General features: G+C 48.2%; 1 pseudogene across 1 annotated transcript in view; it reads left to right on the top strand.

Annotated features, from left to right (window-relative positions):
* Window positions 1–1,165: 1,165 nt before the first annotated feature.
* Window positions 1,166–26,042, top strand: part of LOC125518765 (uncharacterized) — a 41,138-nt pseudogene continuing 16,261 nt past the window's right edge. Inside the window, exons 1-5 of the transcript XR_015610416.1 lie at window positions 1,166–1,577; window positions 3,035–3,155; window positions 3,233–3,324; window positions 6,948–7,068; window positions 7,146–7,237. The product of XR_015610416.1 is annotated as an uncharacterized LOC125518765 (transcript). The remainder of the gene's footprint in view (window positions 1,578–3,034; window positions 3,156–3,232; window positions 3,325–6,947; window positions 7,069–7,145; window positions 7,238–26,042) is intronic.

Genomic DNA, 26,042 nt, shown 5'->3' with positions numbered 1-26,042 from the left:
ATGCTCGTACATAAGCTCCATGCCCCCATGTTGACGCCGGAGCGCGCGTCATCATGACGGCGGGGCCAGGGCATAAAATCCACCTCGAGGCCGGCACCACCGCCGCACCAGCCTCGATTGGTTAGCCTGCTACCAGATACGCTGATGACCGCCTCACAACGCCCACCGGAATCGAGTCCCAAGCAAATTTATTCCACATTGTCATCACCATAACCGTCAGGAAAGGAACATTGGAACGACGACATGCACACATTGCGATCAACTCTGAGGTGCCGCTGGTGTGGGAATAGAGTTGAGGCAGATTTATTCGCCCGAATGCCGCTGCCACCACCCCAACGACGCACCACAACAGATAGACCCTAAACCTACCTACTAGGCCAGAACGGAAGAACAAGATCCCCGTCCCTCTTGCCGCCGGAGCGACAAGCGAAGGGAAAGGGGACCAGCGCCCTCGCCGGCGGAGATCGGGGATGGGACTTGGTCGTTGCCTGTCGCCCAAGGGAGGAGGCAGGGGAGACATGCGCTGTTGTGCCCTTATGAGCACCTATGAGAGACATGTGAACACATTTACGTGCGACCGACGAACGCGCAACTGTAATTACGTGTGATTGATGGATATGCAGTTGCGGTCGCATGAATCCCCCGGATATGGATTTTTGTCAATCAGATATTCAACGGATATGGTAGCGTATATGATATCGATAATATCTGACGGATGTGGATTATCCGGGGTTTTTGCGAATTATCCGAGGTTATCAAATAGGATTATCTGATAAATTTAGGCCAAACAACAAGTAGCGGTCTATTTTTCGGTAGGCCGCTCCGTGAGCAAGGAGCGTCGCGAGGAGAAACACAAAGGCACAAAAATAAAAATAAAAGTACCAATCCAACTGATAAAACAACAATAAAAAAATAGGAGAAAGAAAATATAAAATACAAAGTTTGCTCTGCATAAAATATGACTGAGGTTTTTTTTTAAGGGAGTATAAAATATGACTGAGATAATACTAGCATTTTTTAGGCAACTGAGATAATAATTAGCAAAAGCATAATTTTGAGCCGTTGGTAATATTCTGGCCCGTATCAATGCGCACCCCTGGGTAGGAAGAGTACCGTGCCGCTGGGCACTGTAGAGGAGCCGGTTCCGATGGCACGGCCAGGCGCGTCCCACCGTCCGACGCATCGTATCCGTGCCGCACTCGTGTCCAAAGTTTCCAAACCTAGAAAGGAGAAAGCGTGTCCCAACGCCGCGAACCCAAATCCCGCACGCCGCACGCGGCACACCGCACGCCGAATTCGTCGCCGGAATCGTCGATCCAGCAACCGAGCCCGCCGACGGCTGGAACGTAGGGAGTAGGCGAGGAGCAGGAGGGATCGACGGAGATGGTGAGGGCCTTCTTCTTCCTCCGCGGGTGCGTGGAGCAGGCGAACGTGGCGGCAGTGGAGAAGCGGGGCCGGTTCCTCCGCCTCGCCGAGCCGGGCATTCACTTCTTCAACCCTGCGCCGGCGTGCTCGTCGCCGGGACCCTCTCCACCCGCGTCCAGTCGCTCGTCGTCCGCGTCGAGACCAAGACCAAGGTTCTCTTTCTTCCCCCATTCGCTTCCCGTCCCTCGGGCACCACGATTGCTCTGTTCCCCCATGGATTGATGGTACCCTACCCTAGATTGACAATCTTTATCACTCGCCCGTGTAGATTCGCGATTAATACTAACTGCTAGAAGCAGACGCTACTGTTTCTGCTGGGATGCTAGTAGTTACTTGTACTAGTTAATTATAATCGTTTGTTGCCCAAATCTCTGCAGCGCTGGGCAGAGTTGTTGGTATAGGTTGAAATCTTGAAACAACCCGGGCCAAGCCTAAATTCGCCAAATTAAGAGCTCTCTGCGCCCAGGACCTTGTGTCCAGTCCGGTACAGCAACCCTATCAACGATGTCATGTTACTAGTTTCTACCTTAGCCACATAATAATACATGTATGTGTTTGCGGGTTGCAATCCCCATGTCAGAAAGCGAGGGAATTTGTTTGCCATTGCCGAACCAGTTCTTTCGGGGCTAGATTGTTCTTTGGGAGGTGGTTGGCAGTTAAAATCATTTGTTGAGTTACAATGAGGCTGCAGCACACAGAATTGGTAGTTCAAATCTGCGCTATGCTTTCGATCCCTCGGCCACGTCACGATTGCTCTGTCCTCACTTGGATAGATGGTAGCCTAGATTGATCGTCTGCGTCACTTGCCGCTGCCAGATTCATAATTAAGAACTGCTGGAAGAGAAGCAGACGAGATTGCTCTGCTCATGTTTTTTAGCATATAATTAATTAAGTGTAGTTGCCCAACTCTGCAGTGTTGGGAAGAGTTGTTGCTATGAGTTGAACACCCCTGGCCAAGCCTGAAATCGCGAAATTAAGAACTCTCTAAGCCCATGGTCCGTCTCTGCCCCTGTGGCCGGCCGGTTTAGTGAAGCGAGCCTATAAATAATGTTATGCTACTAGTTTCTACCTTAGCCGCATAATAATACATATATGTAGTTGCAGGTTCCAATCCCCATGTAAGCTAGTGGAGGGAATCTGTTTTGCCATTTCCAAACCAATTCTGTCGGTGCTAGGTTGTTCTTTGGGAGATGTTTGTTAGTTCAAATCATTGTTGGTTACAATGAGATCGCAGCAGGCAAGGATGCTAGATATCGCTGCTCAACTATCTCTGAATATGAAAAACAGAGAGTAGTGTTAATGCTGTGGGATGATGTTAATATTGATAGAGAAATTATGTGTGACAGTTGGAGAACATTGCTTGCACAACGTTGGGTCTTCTGGACTTGAATTGGGTTTATAACTGGATCAAACCTTCCTTTTTATCTAATTTTGCTACTGATGGGAGATGCTTGGAAACTTAGTCATAATGACCCAATCGTTATTCACAAAAAAATGACCGACCATGTGATTGGTCTGCTGTAGTACATAAAATCCAAGTGAATGCAATGACAACTTTGCTTATTTGTATACTTGCTGAAATAATTGATGACCTCGTTTTGCCTTGCAGGATAATGTCTTTGTTCAACTGATCTCTACAATTCAATACCGGGTTGTTAGGAGAATGCAGATGATGCATTCTACAAGTTGCAAAATCCCCCAACAGCAAATTTAGTCCTACGTCTTTGCTGGTGAATATTCATATCTTGCTATGTTGTTTATACTGTCTCTTTAAAACCTAAGCTGGTGTTCTTTCTCTGGAAAATAGTGGTCCGAGCCATAGTTCCAAGAATGGAGCTGGACAGTCTTTTTGAGCAGAAAAATGCTGTTGCAAAGGCTGTACTTGAGGATCTTGAAAAGGTAACCCCATTAACCGTGTTTTCTTTATTACATGTACTACGTACTGCCACGCGGCGCATCATTACATGTATTAAAGTCATTCTGCCCGCTCCGAAGTATGTTGTTGAGGTTCTGCGTGTAGCAAAAGAGGGAACCGTGACCTACAGTAGGGAACGTCTTGGAGATTGCGGTTGGACGCCAACCAGCTGGAGATGGCTGCGAGGTGATGATCTTCTGTACATAGCGATGAGGCGCGGCCTCCTAGAGATGTCGGAGAGGTAGTGGCCATCTACTATTGTGTAAGCCGCTAGAGGAGGCGGTGTAGCACCATCGGTACCGGTTGTAGAAGTCGATGGAGGAGACGAGGTCGCAGGCACACAAGCACCAAGCGCGAATGGAAGGCACTGTGCGAGACGTAGTCAGTGGAGTTATGAGCACCAACACTATCGATGAAAGTTGTGAGGGTATTCGACGTAGAGCAACCATCATCGTCAGCAGAGGTTACGAGAGGTGTCACTATGGAGCCACTGCCCGAGGTTGCGGAAGGCACCGGGGGCAGAGGAAGCAACGTCTTAGCTGGAGGAGCACCAAGCACCGATGAACAACTCGTGTGCTAGACGGGTCAGTGTAATGAACACCATAAAAAAATCACTGGACAAACAAGAGAAATTGTGTCCAATGAAGTCACCGTACCTTTTTTTTTTTGTTATTTTACTCTTTTGTTTTAGAGAACTAGCTCTGTCTTACGGAAGAAGAGAGCGCTAGAGCATGGAAGAACGATGTATGGGGCACACGAGGGAGGGGCTTGGTCATCACCATAACCGTCAGGAAAGGAACATTGGAACGACGACATGCACACATTGCGATCAACTCTGAGGTGCCGCCGGTGTGGGAATAGAGTTGAGGCAGATTTATTCGCCTGAATGCCGCTGCCACCACCCCAACGACGCACCACAACAGACAGACCCTAACCCTACCTACTAGGCCAGAACGGAAGAACAAGATCCCCGTCCCTCTTGCCGCCGGAGCGACAAGCGAAGGGAAAGGGGACCAGCGCCCTTGCTGGCGGAGATCGGGGATGGGACTTGGTCGCTGCCTGTCGCCCAAGGGAGGAGGCAGGGGTGACATGCGCTGTTGTGCCCTTATGAGCACCTATGAGAGCCATGTGAACACATTTACGTGCGACCGACGAACGCGCAACTGTAATTACATGTGATCGATGGACATGAAGTTGCGGTCGCATGAATCCCCCGGATATGGATTTTAGTCAATCAGATATTCGACGGATATGGTAGCGTATATGATATTGATAATATCTGACGGATGTGGATTATCCGGGGTTTTTGCGAATTATCCGAGGTTATCAAATAGGATTATCTGATAATTTTAGGCCAAACAACAAGTAGCGGTCTATTTTTCGGTTTTTGGTAGGCCGCTCCATGAGCAAGGAGCGTCGCGAGGAGAAACACAAAGGCACAAAAAATAAAAATAAAAGTACCAATCCAACTGATAAAACAACAATAAAAAATAAAAATAGGAAAAAGAAAATATAAAATACAAAGTTTGCTCAGAATAATATGACTGAGATTTTTTTTGAGGGAGTATAAAATATGACTGAGATAATACTAGCATTTTTGTAGGCAAATGAGATAATAATTAGCAAAAGCATATTTTTGAGTCGTTGGTAATATTCTGGCTCATATCAGTGCGCACCCCTGGGTAGGAAGAGTACCGTGCCGCTGGGCACTGTAGAGGAGCCGGTTCCGATGGCACGGCCAGGCGCGTCCCACCGTCCGACGCATCGTATCCGACCGTGCCGCACTCGTGTCCAAAGTTTCCAAACCTAGAAAGGAGAAAGCGTGTCCCAACGCCGCGAACCCAAATCCCGCACGCCCGCACGCTGCACGCCGAATTCGTCGCCGGAATCGTCGATCCAGCAACCGAGCCCGCCGACGGCTAGAACGTAGGGAGTAGGCGAGGAGCAGGAGGGATCGTCGAAGATGGTGAGCGCCTTCTTCCTCTTCCGCGGGTGTGTGGAGGAGGCAAACGTGGCGGCAGTGGAGAAGCAGGGCCGCTTCCTCCACCTTGACGAGCCGGGCATTCGCTTCTTCAACCCTGCGCCGGCGTGCTCGTCGCCGGACCCTCTCCACCCGTGTCCAGTCGCTCGTCGTCCGCGTCGAGACCAAGACCAAGGTTCTCCCCCCCCCCCTTCGCTTCCCGTCCCTCAGGCACCACGATTGCTCTGTTCCCCCCTGGATTGATGGTACCCTACCCTAGATTGACCTTGACCATCTTCATCGCTCGCCCGTGCTAGATTCGCGATTAATACTAACTGCTAGACGCAGATGCTATTGCTTCTGCTGGGATTCTAGTAGTAACTAGTTAATTAATCATTTGTTGCCCAAATCTCTGGAGCCGTTGGGAAGAATTGTTTCTATAGATTGAAAACTTGAAACAACCCTGGCCAAGCCTAAATCCGCCAAATTAAGAGCTCTCTGCGCCCAGGACCTTGTGTCCAGTCCGGTACATCAACCCTATCAATGATGTTGTGTTACTAACCTTAGCCACATAATAATACATGTATGTGTTTGCGGGTTGCAATCCCCATGTCAGCAAGCGAGGGAATTTGTTTGCCGTTGCCGAACCAGTTCTTTCGGGGCTAGATTGTTCTTTGGGAGGTGGTTGGCAGTTAAAATCATTTGTTGAGTTACAATGAGGTTGCAGCACACAGAATTGGTAGTTCAAATCTGCGCTATGCTTTCTATCCCTTGGCCACGTCACGATTGCTCTGTCCTCACTTGGATAGATGGTAGCCTAGATTGATCGTCTGCGTCACTTGCCGCTGCCAGATTCATAATTGAGAACTGCTGGAAGAGAAGCAGACGAGATTGCTCTGCTCATGTTTTTTAGCATATAATTAATTAAGTGTAGTTGCCCAACTCTGCAGTGTTGGGAAGAGTTGTTGCTATGAGTTGAACACCCCTGGCCAAGCCTGAAATCGCGAAATTAAGAACTCTCTAAGCCCATGGTCCGTCTCTGCCCCTGTGGCCGGCCGGTTTAGTGAAGCGAGCCTATAAATAATGTTATGCTACTAGTTTCTACCTTAGCCGCATAATAATACATATATGTAGTTGCAGGTTCCAATCCCCATGTAAGCTAGTGGAGGGAATCTGTTTTGCCATTTCCAAACCAATTCTGTCGGTGCTAGGTTATTCTTTGGGAGATGTTTGTTAGTTCAAATCATTGTTGGTTACAATGAGATCGCAGCAGGCAAGGATGCTAGATATCGCTGCTCAACTATCTCTGAATATGAAAAACAGAGAGTAGTGTTAATGCTGTGGGATGATGTTAATATTGATAGAGAAATTATGTGTGACAGTTGGAGAACATTGCTTGCACGACGTTGGGTCTTCTGGACTTGAATTGGGTTTATAACTGGAGCAAACCTTCCTTTTTATCTAATTTTGCTACTGATGGGAGATGCTTGGAAACTTAGTCATAATGACCCAATCGTTATTCACAAAAAAATGACCGACCATGTGATTGGTCTGCTGTAGTACATAAAATCCAAGTGAATGCAATGACAACTTTGCTTATTTGTATATACTTGCTGAAATAATTGATGACCTCGTTTTCCCTTGCAGGATAATGTCTTTGTTCAACTGATCTCTACAATTCAATACCGGGTTGTTAGGAGAATGCAGATGATGCATTCTACAAGTTGCAAAATCCCCCAACAGCAAATTTAGTCCTACGTCTTTGCTGGTAAATATTCATATCTTGCTGTGTTGTTTATACTGTCTCTTTAAAACCTAAGCTGGTGTTCTTTCTCTGGAAAATAGTGGTCCGAGCCATAGTTCCAAGAATGGAGCTGGACAGTCTTTTTGAGCAGAAAAATGCTGTTGCAAAGGCTGTACTTGAGGATCTTGAAAAGGTAACCCCATTAACCGTGTTTTCTTTATTACATGTACTACGTACTGCCACGCGGCGCATCATTACATGTATTAAAGTCATTCTGCCCGCTCCGAAGTATGTTGTTGAGGTTCTGCGTGTAGCAAAAGAGGGAACCGTGACCTACAGTAGGGAACGTCTTGGAGATTGCGGTTGGACGCCAACCAGCTGGAGATGGCTGCGAGGTGATGATCTTCTGTACATAGCGATGAGGCGCGGCCTCCTAGAGATGTCGGAGAGGTAGTGGCCATCTACTATTGTGTAAGCCGCTAGAGGAGGCGGTGTAGCACCATCGGTACCGGTTGTAGAAGTCGATGGAGGAGACGAGGTCGCAGGCACACAAGCACCAAGCGCGAATGGAAGTCACTGTGCGAGACGTAGTCAGTGGAGTTATGAGCACCAACACTATCGATGAAAGTTGTGAGGGTATTCGATGTAGAGCAACCATCATCGTCAGCAGAGGTTACGAGAGGTGTCACTATGGAGCCACCGCCAGAGGTTGCGGAAGGCACCGGGGGCAGCGGAAGCATCGTCTTAGCTGGAGGAGCACCAAGCACCGATGAACAACTCGTGTGCTAGACGGGTCAGTGTAATGAACACCATAAAAAAATCACTGGACAAACAAGAGAAATTGTGTCCAATGAAGTCACCGTACCTTTTTTTTTTGTTATTTTACTCTTTTGTTTTAGAGAACTAGCTCTGTCTTACGGAAGAAGAGAGCGCTAGAGCATGGAAGAACGATGTATGGGGCACACGAGGGAGGGGCTTGGTCCCCTAGAGATGCCAGCCGGCGGGAAAGGCTGCCGGCTCTGAGGTCCGACGATGAAGTCTGGTGTTGAGGTCATGCGTATAGCAAACGAGGGAGTCGACACCGTGACCTGTAGTAGCGGACGTCTTAGAGATTGCTGTTGGGCTCCAACCAGTTGAAGATGTGACGAGGCGCGGTCTCCTGCAGCGGCGGGGTGCCGCTTCCTGGATATGGCAACGAGGCTCTGACCTCGACCTTCTGTACATGGTGAGGAGGCGCGACCTCCTGGAGATGTCGGAGAGGTAGCAAGCGCAAGGGAGGTGGCCACCAAGGAGAGCGTGATGTAGGTGGAGGTACCGAGCTCGGAAGGGCATGACAAGAGCGGCGGCCTATGGGAATCCATCAGGCGAAATAGGCCTGAACGACGAAGGAGAGACAAGCCTATCTGGAGACAGCAAAGTGACGATGGTTGTTGTTAGGAAAAAGACAATGGCGTGGGTCATGGAGGTGGGGTTGCACATGAGCGTACTAGCCCGAGAAAAAATGATCGGAAACTTAGATGAAGAATGATTCAGAGAAGAGCACAAGTTGTGTGCGCGAGGAAGAAAACCTATGCTCTAATACCATTTTAGGAATATGCAACTCGTATTCCTAGGTTGGCCATAGGCTATACATGTACATGTGTTGTACAATACACAAAAAGCTCCTTGTATAACAAGGAAAATACAAAGGGTACGCAACTATAATATATTATACTCTAACCTGCTGAACACCCGGACATTCTCCATTGTTGACTTGGGAGCAAAGATCTTTTACTCTCACGTGCTAGTCTGCTAGGATCTGGTCTGTGCACTAGGGTTCCTTGTTGCATATCACCATGTCGGAAAAGGCCGTGAGTGCATATCAGGCTATTCGACGGAAACTAAATCACCGCGCTTTTTCGGAAAAAATCAATATAAGTTGCAGAGTTCAGAATTCAAGGAGGAGGATTGAGGCAGTTGATCTATCAGGATTGATTGGAGAGCCCACATGCGAAGCTTGTTGGGCGGTGTTGCTTAAGGTCTGCATGTTGATCCCTTTGGTCACCCTGCTTTTTACACTGCCATGCATGTGGCTTTGGACAGCGCAAAGGATGTTAAATCCATACCACTTGATGAGTACACTTTCACGACCGAGTTTAAGTATTTTGGTGATTGGAACACCAACATTTATGGGGTCCTTGGCCCTTTTGGTACCATGCTGTGTTAATTGAGGAGTATGATGGAAGCTGCCACCCTCGACTCCATACATGTGGTAAATGATGTTGCAGGTGTGGTAATTGAGGAGTATGATGGAAGCTGCCACCCTCGACTCCATACATGTGCTAAATGGTGTTGCAGAGTGAGCCACATGTGGATCTTGAATTTGATGGATGCCCACGCCTTTTCACAACACCTTGTTGCAGGAAACGAGCAGAAGCCCATGGAAGAATGCATGATACATGGAGTAATCGGACGATGCATGCCCACTTTCAAAGCATACGATCTGCTATGCCGTCCTGAAGGGTGATGTTGCTCAATTGACGGCGCATGTAGCCATGATGACTTGCACCGTTAGCACAATGATGTCCTGGATCGACGAATGGTTTGTTGAGGAAAGATCGTGTTGAGGAGTGCAAGCACGAGAGCCGGATGGACCGTCCTTCAGCCATGTATCGGTCCATGAAGGGTAGAATTTGCATCACCGATGCGGGAAGAAGTGGGTGCGAAGAACATGGATTGTTTCTCGTTTTCGATAGGGGGGCGGCAACTTGGCCTAGAAGCAACAGGAGCGCTTCTGCCACAACCATCGGATCTGCGATGCATAGTTGAGGATGCTCGTTTCACAGATCCTGAAGCTGCCAAGTTCCACATGAAGACACACCTTGCTCAAGGCCACCAAAAGGAAAACACAAATGCACTTCTCGGTCGCCATAGGTAACCGAGGTAGTTGCATGGCGATGGCATGATAAACCGGGATGGAGAGAAGCACCGTTCTATTGGGTAGGTATGTGGCTTTGCATTACATGGGTGGCGTCTTGCTGTTATGAGGATAGCGAGTTAGCAGGCCCTGTCGATGTGATATGCGAGTTTAATCAGGCTGGTACATCGGGGCAGCGACCTCGGATGTTTGGTGCAATGTCTGTGGTCCGAGGACGATTGTTTCGTGCAGCAAGGTATAAACGCGTTTGAGTCGTGCCGCTTTGGATCTGGGGTTGTGCGTTTAGTGGAATTGTTACTTGTGTAGTTTGGTCGATGAGGCTATGTTGCTTCTGCCATGCCCTCTGTTTGGTTTTTGATTCGGTTTCTTATAAACTCGACCAATCCTCTTTTTGAATGAGATCACATTTAGGTGGACCCCATGTCGGTTTTAAAACGAGAAACACATCCCGCCCCATATTCGACATTACAAATGTGTCCGGTTTAATTTTGTACATTTGCTACTAGCCACCTTGCATACAAGTGATGTCTTGCTCACATGACTTCAATTTCTGCTCATTCATTCTGGCAAGAAAAAAGTTCTGTCAACTACAACGACAGTTCTTGTAGTGACAATTGTAGTTATCTATTAATTTTAGTAACGATGCTAGCACTATTTATCTAAATTTTAATCTGTGTTACTCAACCTGATGTTAGTATTAAAGTTTGTAAGAGTGCGCATTAAGATCAAGCTAGGGGGCAAGCTAGAGAAGCCCCCTTTGAGGTTCTTAGGGAATGTTGAGCGAGGTAAAATGCCTCTAATGTTCCATGTGCTATACAAGAAGATGCTGCTTTTTGCGTGGATTACGATACATTATGATTGACCATGTTATAGAACATTGTGGGGATGGGGTTCATCATCCAAAGGAGTTTAGTTTGGGGATTTTATGATGGTTCCAATTTACATGCGTTTCTAGCCTAGAAATGAGTTCATTGCTCAGGCTCGTGGTATTACCACCTATTGAAGAGGTGGACTGGCTAGTAGAAGGCAATGTGGTCCTAGAGGGAAAACTGGGCATGACTCGACCTGATGTACAAGGGGGAAGATGATTTGACCTTGTCTATGAAAATACATGTACATGTAGTGCCAATGCAAACAAATGTTAATTTAGGGGATTCTGGTACGAAGCCTCCTTGCAAGAGGTTATTGATTACAGACAACCACGCGTCGGTCAAGGGCCATCCCTTGGTGCCAGGGGAAATGAAGTGACATGTCTTATAGAAGACCGTGAGGGCATAATTGGGATGAGTAACTCAGCTCAGGGTTCCTCTTTGCAAGTTCAAGTGAAAAGGCAGAGGATGGTAGGGCGTGTTGCTCTTGATATTGTTTTCATCGCTTCCCCATACCTCCCTTGCACTCTCTGTTCCCTGTCGATTTGGCTTGGCGTCCTTCCCTTGTTTGCGGGTTATGTGCCACGGACCGGGTTCCGCATCCCACATTCCCTTGTTGGGCGTCCCTAGCCTTGGCGAAAGGTAGTGACGTGCACTTGGGCGCTTGGCGTCCTTGGGTAAGTTCGGGGGCGGTGCCTGAGCTTGCAACTAGGACGACAACTTGCATGGGAGCACATGATGTAGGAATAGGGCAGCACACGAATAACTCGCAGGCAGGGAAAGGATGCCTAGTTGGACTTGCAGGCAGTGGAGAGTAAATGGGTGGTGTGGGAAGAGGTGAAAACGCTGCCGGGAGTGGACTGCCGCTGCCGTCAGCCAGCCTTAGACCCAGAGCCGAACAACGACGGTATGGCGATAGGGTAAGCGAGGAAGATGGGAAGAGGACACTGGGATGAGAAAAGGCATCATCCACCACCCTATGCTTTTGCGTTAGCTGTGACGGTGGACGGTTGTGGGTAGATCCGGTGTTTACAGTGGATCTGCTACTCGGGATGCCATGACATGGTTGTTATGGAGTGAGGTGCCACAACTATTGTGGGTGTGTTTGGTTGTCGGTGGCAGGGCACTGATATGTGCGCCGTCATTACGTAGTCTGAGCTACATTGTGTGGCTCAGTGGTTGTGAAACCATGCACTTATTATGGTCCGCGCCAATGACGACAACGACATTGCACGTTGTTTCCTTCTTGAAGTCCTCATTGTGGTGCTACATCCCTCTCCATCGTGATTGCCGGTTTGACTAGGTTACTTTGTGGTCAGGCTCGTTGGATGTCGGAGCGGCGACTTCAGACGATGGTTGTATGACGAGGCAGTGACTTCGGACGGCGATGCAACAACAGTTAATGGGCAGGTCTCTGTATCTACATTGCATGGGTGTTGTCTTGATGCTACAAGGGTAGCGAGTTCGTCGGCACGGTCGACACGGTCGCGATCTGTGGGATGTTTGGTGCAACCTTTGTGGTCTGAAGTGGTTGTCTCTTTTGGCGAGATAGAAGCACCAAAATCCTCAAGCTCATGGTGGATCAACAACATTTAGTTTGGAGAGATAGAAGCCGTGTTGTACTCTAGTCTAGGCCTTTGTGAAGAAATCAGCCAACTATAAATTGGAAGGCAAATACGAAAGAGCAATAATTTGATCTTGCACACTTGGGCACATGAAGGAAGCATGAACACCAATTTGCTTGGTGCCTGGTGAGCTCATGGTTCATAGGGTAGCACACAATACTACTTGTTCTCTCTGACAAGAGAGAAGTATGTGTAGTGACAGAAACACCAACATTCTCAAGCAGCCATTGTAGCCAAGTAGCCAAGTCACTTCTGTGGCCAAAAGAGCCATACTCGCAACTCATCATCTGCACTCGAAAAAGAAAGTGACGTATGTTTCTTCTTGCAGGCAATGAGAAAACCAACAAGAAATACACAGTAAGCAGAAACAGACTGACAAACTTTAGCGTGGGAAGAGACGGCGAGAGAAAGAGTCCCACAGAAGTATCATAGAACATGGAGGAGGTGACTGTAGTGTGTCAGAAGTGGAAGTAGAGACAAACTGACTTATAATGTGAATGGGATATGGAATGTCCGGAAGAGTGACATCTAAATAGACAAGACTCCGAACAAGATGACGGTAGCGTGTCAGATTTTACAAAGGCTCGTCGTCAGAAGCACTGAGGTGGACGTTGAACTCCCATAGGAGTCTCAACATTGCGCTAACCAATAAAAGAAATGCGAGCAAGGTCTTGGATATACTTCTCGGGAAATAAAGAAGCCATCAAAGGTAGTAGAAACATTGATCCCAAGAAGGTAGCAAAGTGGACCAAGATCAGACATCAGAAACTAGTCACTCTGATATGCCTTCACAAAGGCAATGTACTCAGAGTCATCGCCATTGATGATCATGTCATCGACATATAGAAGAAGAGTCCAGTCACGAGTTGAAAGGTGGACATATAGTGCAAGACCATGAGCACTCGTCAGAAAACCAGTCACAGTCACCACTAAGACAAAACACTCAAACCAGGCACGAGGGATTTTTTAAGGCCATTGAGAGAGAGAACGACGAAGACTACGAATCATGCCATCAGGACCAGAATACCGGTGGTGGCTACATGTAGAGCTCCTCATGCAACTCACCATTAAGAAAGACATTTTTACATCAAGCTGAGAGACAAACAAGTGGCGAATAGAAGCCACAACTAGATGTGTGCGATGAGTGGTCATGTGGGCCACAAGAGCATATGTCTCATCGTAGTCATGGCCATATTCCTGCTGAAAGCCACGGACCACACGACGAGCTTTGTAATGCTCAAGAAAACAATCGGTCTTAAGATTGTAGACCCACTTACAAGTGATGGGACGAGCATGGGGAGGAAGGGAAATGAGATCCCATGTGCCGGTGAGCTCACGAGCAGCAATTTCCTCTGCCATGGTATGTCGTTCAAGATGAACAACATCACGGTAAGAAGTCGTCTTGAGAAGAGCGACGCCAGAATAATTGTAGCGGTTAATAGGAAGATGTAGGCGAGCGCGAAAGCAATAAGTTGATCTAGAGGCGGTGCGTTGCCAATAGGAGGCATGGTAGTCGAGGGAGATGGCGCATCAGAAGAATCCACAACACGCAGACGACCAATGTGGTAAAGAAGAGGATGAGTGGGATTAATGGGAGAAGCCTCGGGGGACGAGCGAGGTGAGGAAGTCTCAGGTGACGATGGCATGGGGTCTACAACAATATTATGGGAAGATGCGGAGGGATGCGCGGTGGGATGCATGGACGAGGACAGTGCGTGAGTGTAGGTGTTTCGGGAAAAGTGAGGACAGAAATATCCTCAATGGGGAGTCCAAATGAGAGGATAGACATGGGCAGGAAGGATGAGACTCATCAAAAGTCACATCCATAAGAAATGCGCAGCCGACGACTGAGAAGATCCCAACACATCAAAAAGTCAAAGTGACGCAGCCTTGTGCTCATCACTATAACCTAAGACACATTCAACGGACTGAGCAGTCAGTTTGATGAGTTCACGGGGCCCAAGAAGAGCATAGCAAACACAACCAAACAAATGAAGCATTGAGTAGTCACTAGAACGACCAGAAAGACGCTCGAGAGGGATGTTTCCTTACAAAGCAGAGGGAGGTTGAATGTTGATGAGATAGGTGGAAGTAGAAACAACGTCAACCCAAAAGTGAGACGGAATAGAGGCGACCATAACCAACGCATGAACTGCCTTAACAAGGTGATGATGCTTGCGCTCATCAATACACTGAGCATGAGCACCAGGACAAGAGAAACGAGCAAGTGCGCCCTACTCAGCAAAGACTACGCCTAGCAAATGAGAGTCATACGAATCTGCACGGAGGACACAGGTAGGAGTGGAAAACTAGGTATGAACCGTGGCGGCAAACGTCAGACCGTAGATAAGACCTTACTACAAGAAGGCATATATATCGTGTGTCGAGAAATCATCTATAAAAATAATATAGTAACAATGGCTCCTTTCGAGGCAAAGGGAGCTGGACCCCAAACATCAAAGCAAGCAAGATCGAAAGGACGTTGAATCATAGTCTCGCTATGAGGATAAGGTAACAGAACTTGTTTACAAGTCGACAAACCTAACAGTCTAAATACACCGCTATGGACAGATCCAAGAAGACGGCGTCAAACTGAGGATGGGAACCGAGAGACACACAAGTGACCAAGATGATGATGCCACAAAGAGCCGATAGTCAAGGTAGCAGAGGCGAAGAGACTCGTGGCGATGGGCAGCGGAGGGAAGATGAAACAGTCAAGCTCCTAGGGGCCTTGGGAATCAGAATGCCGAGGGCCAGCACCATGTAGATCACCCATCTGATGATCCTAATCAGAACACGAGTCAAAGTTGAGAATGCCTCTACAACCAGAGTCGACAATCTAACGACCTGAAATGTGGTAAGTCAAGGAACACTAACATGAGAGGTTTGGGAGGGAAGTACCATCAGCAGTAAGAACACTAACATGAGAATCGAGAGGTTTGGATGGAGGACAAACTGGAATAATTGTGAGTCATATGAAAAGATGCACTAGTACCAAGGATCGAAGGAAATGTACCTGGCTGTGTAAAAAGTGGTCTCTTATTACCTGTAGAACTGTCGATGGAGAACTAAAAGAAGCATCTAGCAGACATTAAAGTCTTGTAATCTCCAGCGTAGTCAGGGGCTCAACTGAAGAGGTCGATGAAGAAGTGCCAGGCGTTGAAGAACCAGAAGCAGTAAGTAGTTGTCGGAGTCGTGCAATCGTTGAAGTGGTTGATGTAGAATCACCAAAAGAGGAGTGGCCACCACCACCTGTGTAAGCTGCTAGAGGAGGCCGTGTAGCACGACTAGTGCCGGTTGTAGAAGTCCGTGGAGACGAGGTCGCAGGCTCACAAGCACCAAGTGCGAAGGGAAGGTGCATGTGTGAGATGTAGTCGGTGGAGTGATGTGCACAAAGGGAAGGGGAAGGTTGCGCCTTGAGGTACTCACCCACCGTAGGCAGTTTTGAAACAGAAAACAAACCACATGCGCTGGTGAGAAACTAGAAGTGGTTTCAACATAACAAGCGCCTCAACGTTTTCTTGCAGGCGGTTTTGGAATTCTAACTGTCTCTCGTGCTTTCTATAACAAGAATAACCACCTTCGGTGTGGGTATTACAGGCGGTTTCAATCTCTTGGCTCACAACCACTTCACATGGCCGCTTCTATTGCCCGTTTTTGTATTAGTATCGAGTTTGCAACATCAATGGACATGTCGGGCTCTATTATCTCGGAGGAGTTATGTGTAGAGAAGCTAGGGGGACTAACGTTCAAGGATGATAATGGTCGCCTGTTGGTATATCTAGTCGGAGCGTCGACACATCATACATGAGGCAAAGGCAGGATTGGCAGGGTGTGCCACGATGAGCATCAGGGTGTTAGTTGCAAACTCCATTGCTCGGAAGGCGTGAGCAATAGCCTTGATTCAGAAATTGTCTTGGCCAGCATTGGACAGTTTCAATCTCAATGCGGGCACCTCATTCCATGGTAATGGATGTAATTGGGCCTCGGGGTTCTTCTATGTGACTGAACTAGTGGCTTTATAGCAGCTATACATGTAGATACAAGCAACAGGCCCTCAACGTTCCTTTGTTTAAAGCTGAAGTAGTTCTGATGGGTCTCGAATTAATATAAGGAATGGGCATCAACTACCCCGTGGTGGAGACCGACTCATTGGATATTGTTCGAACTATCCATAACCCGTCGGAGTATCGTGCTTTTGGTGCGATGTTGACTATAAGGCGCTGTGGGCAAGAGACATGCCGAGTAGCTTTGATAGGGCGACTATATGACACTATGGACAAGAAGCAATTGAGGTTTCACATGAACTTGCTCGCTTTAGTTTCATTGAGATTTTGTGAGGTCTAAAGGGATAATCCTCCTAATTTCCTAGTTCCATTTCTAGTAAAGGACATGTTGAATTAAGTCGCCAAACTTAAAAAAAACATGTTAATTCACAAACTTGGATGGAGAGAAGCACCGTTTTGACCAGCATGAGCCAACCTCCAATGTCGAGCAGATTAGGATCCATGTGGGGATGCGGTTGATACGATTGAGAACTTTGTCCAGAAGAGGCTGCAGGTGGACCTTGCAAATTTTCTTGAACAATAAGGGGAGGCTGACGTAGGTGCACGGGAGCAGCGAGAAGGCACATGGGAAGCCTTTTCTGGTTACTTGAAGCTCAAGGTCGCCGCAAATGGATTGGCGCGATGGGCACTTCTCTTTTTTTTGAGATGGAGCACTTGTCCTCTTGTCTCCAAATTGGTGCATAAGCCCGCCAAAGAGCTAGAGCACAAGTCCTCCCTGTTAGAGTTATAATATAAGTCATGTACCCCTTTGTATTTATCCCGTTGTATAAGGGGTTTCTTGCATATGTTCCTCACCTGTACATGTATATATATCGGTCTATGGCCTCATGGGAATACAAGTTGCTTATTCCTAACATGGTATTAGAGCTAGGTCAATTTTTTTGCACGCTGCAACTCGTGCGGTTGATCCATCCCGATCTAAGCAGTCCCGCTCGATCTCCAACCAGCCTCGTGTGATTGATCTCCTGATCGAAGTCTTCCTCGATCTCCTTCTCCTCCCCGTTCCGCTGCAGATAGAAGCGCTCACCACGACCTCCCGTGATCGATGTGCTCCAGGCCCCGCTCCAGATCAAAATCGCCTCCAACCGCCGGGCCTCCAGTCGTCTCAGTCGTCGATTCCCATCGCCCAGCTGCAGCCAGCTTCAAGTGATGAGGCGCTCATCTTCCTGCTCGCCTCTACTTCTTTCCAGATCAGATCCCACCGCCTAGCTGCTCGATTCTGCCCTCCAGATCGGATCGGGCTTCCACGCAGTCGTTGACAAAAAAAATGTCTGCTGCATCGGGCTATGTTGCTGTCCCTCGCTGTCCGGTGATCTTCGATGGTACTAACTACACTGAGTTCACTGGCTTCATGCGCATTCACATGCGTGGCATCCGTCTCTGGGGTGTTCTTTCTGGCGAGGTCTGCTGTCCGCCACGTCCGGTTCCTCCGGTGGCTCCTATTCCGCCGACTCCACCGGTTCTTCCTCCGGATGCTAATCAGGCCGCCAAGGATGCGGCTAAGCTTGCTGATGAGGCTGCTGATCGTGCTTATGATGAGAGGGTTTTGGCTTATGAGGAGGCTCTTCAGACGTATCATGGTGCTCTGTCTGTTTACACCCAGTGGCTTGATGATGCTCGTGCTGCAGCTGTTCTCACTGCTAGTGTTCTGCCTCAGTTTGCTTCTGAGTTTCTGGGTCTTCCTACTGTCTTTGAGATGTGGACCCGTCTTCGTCAGCGCTATCAGCCCTCTGGTGATGCCTTATATCTTTTTGTGGTCCGTCAGGAGCATGCTCTTCAGCAGGGTGACTCTACTGTTGATGACTTCTATGCACAGAGTTCTGCTATCTGGCGCCAGCTTGATTCTCTCCGCAGTGCTGGTTGTCGTACCTGCCCCTGTTGCCAGGCTGTCCAGGCCAATTTGGAGTTTCATCGCGTCTATGAGTTTCTGTCTCGGCTCCGTAAGGAGTTTGAGCCCCGGCGTGCTCAGTTGTTTGCTCGTGGCCGTATTTCTCTCATGGAGGCGCTTCCTGAGATTCGTGCTGAGGAGACTCGCTTACGTGGTGCTGGTTTGCTGGAGGTTCCCTCTGTGCTCGCTACTCGTGCTCCTACGCCACCTGCTGCACCGAACCCCTCTCGCTCGAGTGCTCCGTCGCTCTTGTCCACTCCTTCTAGAGGCTCGGGTCGCCCCCGTCCACATTGCGACTATTGCAACAATGATGGTCATCTTGAGTCTCAGTGTTACACGAAGAAGAAACACCTGCGCAAGGCGCGATCATCATCTTCAGGGACTTCGTCATCTACCTCGACAGCTTCAGCCGTTGTTTTGACTGAACAGGATATTCTGAGACTTAAGCGTCTGCTCGCGGCTTCAGGTTCTTCCTTGACGGGTACTGCTGGTTCTGTGACTGATGCTTCCCGCACTGAGCAATCACCCTCTACACAGTCAGGTACATCCCCATGGGTTCTGGACTCTGGAGCTTCCTTTCATATGTCTTCTCATTCTTCCACTTTGTCCTCTCTTTGATCACTGGATTCTCTTGTTCATGTCTTCACTGCTGATGGTACTCCACTTTCTGTTGCTAGTAGAGGCAATCTTACCACTCCTTATTCTGTTCCTGATGTTGCTCATGTTCCTCGACTTACCATGAATCTGTTTTCTGCTGGTCAACTTACTGATTCTGGTTGTCGCGTCATCCTTGACGTTGACTCTTGTTCTGTCCAGGACCGTCGCACGCACACTCTGGTTGGGGCTGGCCCTCGCCGCCGTGATTCTCAGGGTCTTTGGGAGTTGGACTGGCTTCATGTTCCTTCCGCTGCCACCACCATCGCCAGTTCTTCCGCTTCTGTTGCCTCCGTTACTGGTTCCTTCCAGCAGTGGCATCATCGACTTGGTCATCTGTGTGGTTCTCGGTTGTCTTCTTTAGTTCGTCGAGGTCTTCTGGGGTCTGTCTCAGGAGATGTCTCTTTAGAGTGTCAGAGTTGTCGTCTTGGTAAGCAGATTCAGTTACCCTATTCACATAGTGAGTCAGTGTCCAAGCGTCCTTTCGATTTAGTCCATTCTGATGTATGGGGTCCGGCCCCTTTCGCTTCGAAAGGTGGTCATAAATACTATATTATTTTCATAGATGATTTCTCTCGTTACACATGGCTTTATTTCATGACTTCTCGTTCTGAGGTGTTGTCTATTTATAAGCATTTTGCTGCCATGGTTCATACTCAGTTCTCTTCACCCATTCGTGTTTTTCGTGCTGACTCCGCTGGCGAGTATATCTCTAAGATGTTGCATGGTGTTCTTGCTGAGCAAGGGACTCTCTCTCAATTCTCTTGTCCTGGTGCTCATGCTCAGAATGGTGTGGCTGAGCGAAAGCATCGACATCTTCTTGAGACGGCTCGTGCATTGATGATTGCTGCCTCTCTCCCGCCTCATTTTTGGGCTGAGGCCGTCTCCACATCCACCTATCTTATCAATATACAGCCTTCCGCTGCTCTACAGGGTGGTGTTCCTTTTGAGCGACTTTTTGATCGTTCTCCCGATTATTCGATGCTTCGCTCGTTTGGTTGTGTTTGCTATGTTCTTGCCTCTCGCGAACGCACCAAACTGACCGCTCAGTCTGTTGAGTGTGTCTTCTTAGGCTACAGTGATGAGCATAAGGGCTATCGTTGTTGGGATCCTATCAGTCGTCGGATGCGTATCTCTCGAGATGTGACTTTTGATGAGTCTCGTCCCTTCTACCCACGCCCATCTTCCTCGACTTTTTCAGTGCATGATATCTCTTTTCTCACTTTTCCTGACTCATCTATCACCCCCGTCGAGCCTGTACCTCTCCGTTCCACTTCCTCTCCTTCTCCACCTCTAGTTGATTTGCAGCCACCATCCTCCCCGGTCTCCTCGCCTAGCATGTCCCCTGGTTCTCCATCTTCATCTCCGATGACTTCCTCCCCGGTCTCCTCTCCCAGTATGTCACCGGATTCTACACCTTCATCTCCGGTGACTTCGTCGCCACCCCCTGATTCTACCTTGACGATTCCTCCTTCTATTATTCCATCTTTTCCTCAGCATTACACTCGTCGTCCACGACCAGTCGATGCCTCTGTGGATGAGTCGTCATCTTCCTCTCAGCCTACTTATGGCTTGCGTTCTCGTCCTCGTTCGCCTGTTGATCGCTTTGGATTTCCCACCGCTGGTGCTGCTATTCTTGAGTCGACTTCTTACCGTCAGGCTGTTGTTCATCCTGAATGGCAGTTTGCGATGGCAGAGGAGATTGCTGCTCTTGAACGCATTGGTACCTGGGATCTTGTTTCTCTTCCTCCCGGAGTCCGTCCGATCACTTGTAAGTGGGTCTACAAGGTTAAGACTCGCTCCGATGGTTCTCTTGAGCGTCACAAAGCTCGTCTTGTGGCTCGTGGTTTTCAGCAGGAGCACGGTCGTGATTATGACGAGACTTTTGCTCTTGTGGCCCATATGACTACTGTTCGTACACTTCTTGCCGTTGCCTCTGCACGCCACTGGTCTATATCTCAACTCGATGTTAAGAATGCCTTTCTTAATGGTGAGCTGCGTGAGGAGGTGTACATGCAGCCACCACCTGGGTATTCTGTTCCTGATGGCATGGTATGTCGTCTTCGTCGCTCTCTCTATGGCCTTAAGCAAGCCCCCCGCGCCTGGTTTGAGCGCTTTGCCTCTGTGATCATTGCTGCTGGTTTTTCAGCAAGTGCTCATGATCCAGCATTGTTTATTCACCTTTCTCCTCGTGGTCGGACTCTTCTTCTTCTCTATGTTGATGACATGATCATCACGGGGGATGACCCCGAGTGTATTGCCTTTGTAAAGGCCCGTCTTAGTGAGCAGTTTCTTATGTCTGATCTTGGACCTCTTCGCTACTTTCTTGGGATTGAAGTCTCTTCTACCTCTGATGGCTTTTTTATATCCCAGGAAAAGTATATCCAGGATCTTCTTGCTCGTGCTGCTCTTACTGACGAGCGTGTTGTTGAGACTCCTATGGAGCTCAATGTTCACCTCCGTGCTACTGATGGTGATCCTCTCCCTGACCCGACGCGATATCGTCATCTTGTTGGCAGTCTTGTCTATCTAGCTGTCACTCGTCCGGGCATCTCTTACCCGGTTCATATTCTGAGTTAGTTTGTTTCTGCTCCCACCTCGGTTCACTATAGTCATCTCCTTCGTGTTCTCCGATATCTTCGAGGCACGATCTCTCACCGTCTATTCTTTCCTCGCTCCAATTCTTTACAGCTTCAGGCCTATTCGGATGCTACGTGGGCTAGTGATCCTTCAGATCGCCGTTCACTTTCTGCTTACTGTGTTTTTCTTGGTGGTTCTCTCATTGCCTGGAAGACGAAGAAACAGCTTGCAGTTTCCCGTTCGAGTGCCGAGGCTGAGTTGCGAGCAATGGCGCTTTTGACGGCAGAGGTGACTTGGTTACGGTGGTTACTTCAGGATTTTGGTGTTTCTGTCACTACACCGACTCTGCTCTTATCCGACAGTACAGGTGCTATCAGCATTGCGCGCGATCCTGTGAAGCATGAGCTCACCAAGCATATTGGTGTTGATGCTTTCTATGTGCGCGCTGGTGTGCATGATCAGGTTATTGCTCTTCAGTATGTGCCTTCCGAGTTACAGTTGGCGGATTTCCTGACGAAGGCCCAGATTAGAGCACAACATGGCTTTTATCTCTCCAAACTCAGTGTTTTTCATCCACCATGAGTTTGAGGGGGGGGGTGTTAGAGTTATAATATAAGTCATGTACCCCTTTGTATTTATCCCGTTGTATAAAGGATTTCCTGCATATGTTCCACACCTGTACATGTATATATATCGGTCTATGACCTTATGGGAATACAAGTTGCTTATTCCTAACACTCCCAAGATTAGTTTGCCGCATGTTGGAGACAGGAGGGCAACCACGTCGGCAACGTACAATGACGTGGGATGTTTGATGCCACTACAACACAATAGCTCCAACAGGCCTATGCCCTACAAATAAGAAACAACAGCGGCGAAAGGGGTTGGCTTGCCACAAACGACGACGGTGAAGAACATGCCTTCCGGCCCCCTGTTATGTAGGATTTTTCAGGACACCGACTACAGGATAATGCAGACCAACTTGATGAATCTAGCACCAAAGCCAGTGTGTCGCAGGACCTGTAGGAGGAAGGGCTATGAGACTGAACAAAATGCCTTCACAATGTCAACCTTGAGCCTGGGCATCTGATGTGCAAGGAAGTGGCGGTGAGCAGAGGTGGAATCAAGATTTTCCAAAGCCTAGGGCTAAAACTAAGCTGCTACAAAAAAACAGCCAAGACTATTATACCACATGTAACAATGCATGCCATAAATACACTACATATTCATGATGCGTAGGAAATATAAACTCCTTAAATAATAAAAACAAGAGAAAACTCATAAATATACATGAAAATTCATAAATAGATATAAATGCGTGGTAGAAATTACCTGTTCAGGTCATTGTATGTATTAGAAAAAATTATGCAATGAACAGAGGAACCATTAGATAATAACCTGGTTTGGTGTGGGCAATTGAGAGGTAGCGAAGCAGATTGTTAGGGCCAAGGCGCGTGGCAGAGGCTGCTCTGCGATTAGCGACGAGCCGCCTTGACGAGGGGAAGCGACACAGCTATAATTCAGGGTTTATTTCTGACCGAGCGAGATCTTCTTCGATTAGGCGAGTTGAATGTTCGTTGGGCCATTCTTCTTTCCATTAGCGATTGGCGGATCAAGAGAGGGCTAAGAAAGTGCATGTCCATCGCTGAAACTTGGGGCTGGGCCTCTATAACACTAAATTCTGAAGAAAAATACCAATAGAGGTATCTGCACTTGTTGGGCCACCCCTGGGGCTATAGCCCTAGTTGCCCTAGGACCAATTTCGCCCTTGGTGGTTAGCTAAACCATATGGAAGTAGTCGTGAATGGAGCTGCCGTGAATGAAGGCGCTCTGGTTTTCCTTGATCAACCTAAGGAGTCAATGTACGACGCAAAGATCAAGTGGCTTTGAAAAAACCTGCCAAAGCTATACGACAAATATATCGGGCGAAAGTGCTTGATCTTGATCGAGATTTCCCTCTTTAGTTACAAGACGCTAAGGGTGTCGATGAGCTCGACGAGGCTAAGCATAGAGCTCGTAAAACTGCCTGAAGAGGGACGGTGCACTTGTGATTGTCAGGTAGTCTACTAGCATCTCCTTATCCTCGTGCGTCAAGGAGACAACACCGTCGTAGACAATGGTGACCACGTGGTTTTTGCAGTGGCAATGACACATGGTTGTGGAAGTAGCGTGTGCTCGCGTCTTCTGTGGCCAACATTTGGTCCTCGTGGGAGCGCTGGCTGGCGATTGTACGCTTGAGGGATGCCAAACCAAGCAACTTAAGCTTTAACTCTTTGCATAGGACGAACTCCTTAGGGGGAACTATCGAGACTGTTGCACCGCGTTGAGCAGGAAGATGATTTCTTCGGCCATGAGTAGTTGTAGCTTGATGCTAGGAATGTTTGATTGATCAATGATTGCAAAGCGTTGGCCGTACTTTTAGCAATGACACCCAGGGGCGGAGCTACAGGGTGGCCAGGGTGGGCCGCGGCCCACCCTGGAATTTTGGTCCGGCCTTTATACCTATGCAGTTAGAGATGGGCCAGAGAGAAAAAGAAAAGCCCAATCACACTTGACCCAACAAGCAACAACGCACGCCCCCCGCAGCCACCACTTCACGTCTACACCACATCGAGCCTTCCCGTCCACGATGCCCAGCCGCTTCTGTCTCCGCCCGCCTCGCCGCTTCCCCGCGACCCATGTCTGCCTCGCCGCTCGCCCGGACACCCACAAGCCTCCCCCACACCCACCCCACCCCACCCCTGCGGGCTGTGGCCTTGCCCCTGGCCGCCCGGCGCTCGGAGCACATCTCAGGTCTCTAGCACTCTGGTGGTTGTCAGATTTGAGGTCGCCCACTACCAAATCCCCAATTGATTTAGAGTTTGTTCTTTGTTGTGCTATCCACTGTCCAGGACACGAATCGACAACCACATAGTCCAAATAATTTTGCACATCATTTTTATTCAATTATGTCATTATGTTTGATAAAAGAAAGTTATTATTGCAAAATTATTGAATAATGAAGACGACAATGGACACTGCTTTCGTAGACATGCTATGAAGATATAAGCATACAGGATTTCTATGTGGCGTAGATGCAAAAAAAAATTAGAAGGACCACCCTGTCTTCAAATCCTAGATCCGCCACTGATGACACCCAAATGCTGGATTGGGTCAAGGTGCGGTATCACATTCTAGTCATCGCAACCACCTGGTGGAAGCCATCAAACTTAGGTTAGATATCCTCAAAGTGGAACTTGTGAGCCCTAGGCGTCAAAAGCAGGTTGTGCATAATAATTGGGTAGTGATTTGACACCATGGAGAATCCAACCCAGAACAAGCAACTAGGGTGTCGTTATTCCCAGTCCATCGAGCAGAACAAGCGGTCCAGCCACACCAAGGTCGGTGACCATCTCTAATTGCTCCAAGTGTAGGGCTGCTCGATGAGGTCTATCTCGCAAAGCTCGAGGTCATCGAGGAAACGGTGGAATCTGGCCATCCATCTTCTGTCTAGGTTAGTGTTATTCTTATACCCTGCCTAGTAGATCAGGTTGAAGTTGTTGGTTACAATCCAAGGACCAGGGTGAGAGGAGCACAGTTCCCGCGACTCTTGGAATAAGGCAAGGCGATATGCATTAGGGGAAGGACCATATACGGTCGAGAGCCACTAAGGGCCGGTTCTTTTGCAGCTTATAGTACTTAACTACTAAATTAAGCCAAAAGTTCAAAAAAACTCGTTTTGGAGTGTTGGGCTTAACTTATTTTCAGGTGTACCTCCTTCACAATGGAACTAAGATGGGGGTAGGGTGGCTTCCCGCAGTAGCTCACTTAAAAACGAAAAGGTATATCCAACTACCACCGTTATGCCACTGTTATTTGCACATTTTACAACCAATGATCTCCGAGGCGGCGCGTAGTTGGCCTGAGCCCAACAGGAGCAACAACTTGTCCTGTTGGCCTCACCCAAGCTGCTGGTTGTGAGCCCGAGCACCTGTTTGTCCTAGGAAGGTGAAGCTCGCCTATGTTCCTTCGGATGCATCGCTCTTTGTGGGGCAGCTGCAGTTCTTCTATGACCAGTCGCTGGAGACGATGAAGGGCATGTCGATGGCCTTCTACTTCTAGTCCGTCCCATTGGGATGGTTTCCATCGGAATTAGATAATGGACATCTAGATTACTTCTTTCTGCTCATTGTCACCATCACTTTGGTGAACTTTGCCATTTTTGTTGCCCTTGCCAAAAACTACACGCCCAACAGGGTTAGATAGTTGGATTCCTCTTCTACGTGGAAACTGCACATATGGTAGGACAAAATGGGTGAGCCTGTTTAAAAAAAATGATTGAACAACCTTTAAGAAAGAAATTCTTCTCGTATTCTATTGGTTTTTTGATTCCCTGGAATAGTTGTTTAAGCACGTGTG

The sequence above is a fragment of the Triticum urartu genome, chromosome 7A (assembly GCF_056163025.1).
Source record: "Triticum urartu cultivar PI428250 chromosome 7A, HENAU_Tu73, whole genome shotgun sequence".
NCBI lineage: Eukaryota > Viridiplantae > Streptophyta > Magnoliopsida > Poales > Poaceae > Triticum > Triticum urartu.
The sequence above is the reverse complement of the archived record's forward strand: the minus strand, read 5'-3'. Positions and strand labels throughout refer to the sequence as shown.